Here is a 2,404-nt window from a genome sequence, read left to right on the forward strand (position 1 = left end):
CAGTGGTAGAGCATCAGCCCGGTGCGTGGAAGTCCTGGGTTAGATTCCTGGTCAGGGCACACAGGAGAAGTGCTCATCTGCTTCTCCACCCTTCCCCCTCTCCTTTCTCTCTTTCTCTTTCCCTGCTACAGCCAAGGCTCCATTGGAGCAGTGTTTGCCTGGGTGCTGAGGATGGCTCCATGGCCTTCACCTCAGGCACTAGAATGGCTCTAGTTGCAACAGAGCAACACCCCAGATGGGCAGAGCATCACTCCCTAGTGGGCCTGCCCGGTGGATCTGGTGGGGTGCAGGCGGGAGTCTGTCTTGCTGCCTCCTCACTTCTCACTTTGGAAAATAAAATAAAAATGAAGCACTGTATATAGCGAGGGGCAAAAGTAGGTGTATAGTTATAAAACAGAGTTTATTCTTGTAGTCTTATTAATTTTTTTTCGTATTTCCATATAAACAACTGTAAAAGTACTTTTGCCCAACCCTTGAGTGCAATAGAGTCTCTGGAGTCACAGAGTTAGAGCAAAAATGATCTTCAATCTCCACTTATTCAAGCCCTCATGTTATGGAAGGGAAGGCCGGTGGACACCAGGGAGCCTCATGGGAGCCCGGAACGCAGGTCTGGCACGCAGCGTGGCTGCCCCGAAGCCTGTCATCCCTTTATATCGTGATACTTCCATGGAGCATGGCATTTCCCTCCGTGATCTCCCAATTTTGAAGCACGTTTCTAAAAATCCAAGATGATTTCCTGTTTAACAAGGTTTTTCACACTTTTAATCTTCAGAGAGCAGGAAGGCGACTGGACCCAAAGAGAATGTGTTTTGAGTAAAAGAGTGAGATGTGGGAGGAATGTCCTCTCAGTCACCCCCTTCAGGGCACCGGGCCTCATGTTACAGAACAGGAAGAGTTCAGCCACCTGGTGCTGGCAGAGGCAAACATTAAACACCGAACATTGGCTATTTTATTACGATGGTGCCACCTAGGTGAACTGAAGCTAATGCTCAAAAGCCCAAACTCCCCCATCCAGGGTTTGGGGCAGGTGTTTAGGGGAACAGGTATGTAGAAGCACTGGCTGGGCAAGTTTTAATTGGAGGAGCTTGGAGCTTGGCCATTTACCGTAAGGGGCGTGAACACAGGCTTTTTCTGTACAAGAAACCATCTGCTTCCGGTTCTGGTGTTCAGGTTCCCGTTATATCCTGGTCCTTCCGTCTGTGTGTATTTGCGTGTGGATGTTGGGGCGGGGAGGGGGGGCGCAGACTGGTTCTGGTGCAGCTGGAGGTCGAAGTTCTCTCCTCTGTTCATGCTTCGGCTGCATGCCTGTGGTTTCGATCCGCTGTCTCTGAAAAGCAGCTCAGTATCTCGTTGAACAGGATAGGACCATTGTGAGAGGGTTCTGGGGTTATACTCAGGAACATGGCTCTTTTCTTTTGTAGAAATATCCCATGATCATGCTTCTTCAGTCACACGGGCCTCTTCAGCCGAGGAAATGGAGGACAAGATAGATGTATCTATGTAAAGTTATAGCCCGTAGAAATGCAGATGTTTCTAGGACCCTGCATCTTATTGTCATGGAAGAGGTTCCTTTCCAACCTTTCTCACCATATCTCTCCTCCTATCCCCGCCATGTCCCCAACTTTTAGGTTAATGCTGCTCAGATTACATATGTCTGATCTTTCCCATTCATTCTGAAATGCTGATTAATACATAATTTATTCTTGAGCCCTTTTGAGAGTCTGAAGTTTCTGCAGAAGGGCTTTGTGGCAGGCCTGGCTCTTTGCCATTAAGGTTCATGGCAGCTGTGAGTGCTGCGGGGCGTAGGGCTGAGGGCTGCAGTGTACCAAGGGCCTTCTCCCTCCTCCCAGTGTGGGCAGTTTTCACCAGCAGCTGAACCAAAAGAAATGACCAACCCCTCCCCTGGCCTGTGGGAATATGCACTGAGCCCATAAAGCTGGTGATCAAATGGCTCTCCCACTCGAAGTTGCTGCACTTTGTGGTTTAGCCCAGTGCACGCTGAGGAGCAGGGAGGCTGCCGGGGAGCTGCCTTAGGCAGTGCCTGTTGGGTGGGAGAGGCAGGAGGGGCGAGAGGGGCTGGACCCAGAGCCTGCACCCAGGTTCCCTACCCAGTATCCATTCTCCCCTTCTCCCTTGGTAACACATGTTAATTTGTTTGTAGCAGGAATGTTGCAAGTTCCTAGTGAGCCAGTGGGGTGGAAGAGAAGCCTTCTGAATGGGGTTTTGGAGAAAGCTATTGATTTTCCTGATAAAAAAGCACAGGGTCTGGAGTAGGAATTTTGATCATGAAAGTGAAAGTTTCATACTGAGGACTGCAAGACACTGGATCGTGGGACAGCTGGCACTGCGATGTGCTGTACCAGCTTTTCACTTGGGCCTATTGTTAGGTGAGAAAAATCATCCC

This window comes from Saccopteryx bilineata, chromosome 3 (genome assembly GCF_036850765.1).
Source record: "Saccopteryx bilineata isolate mSacBil1 chromosome 3, mSacBil1_pri_phased_curated, whole genome shotgun sequence".
NCBI lineage: Eukaryota > Metazoa > Chordata > Mammalia > Chiroptera > Emballonuridae > Saccopteryx > Saccopteryx bilineata.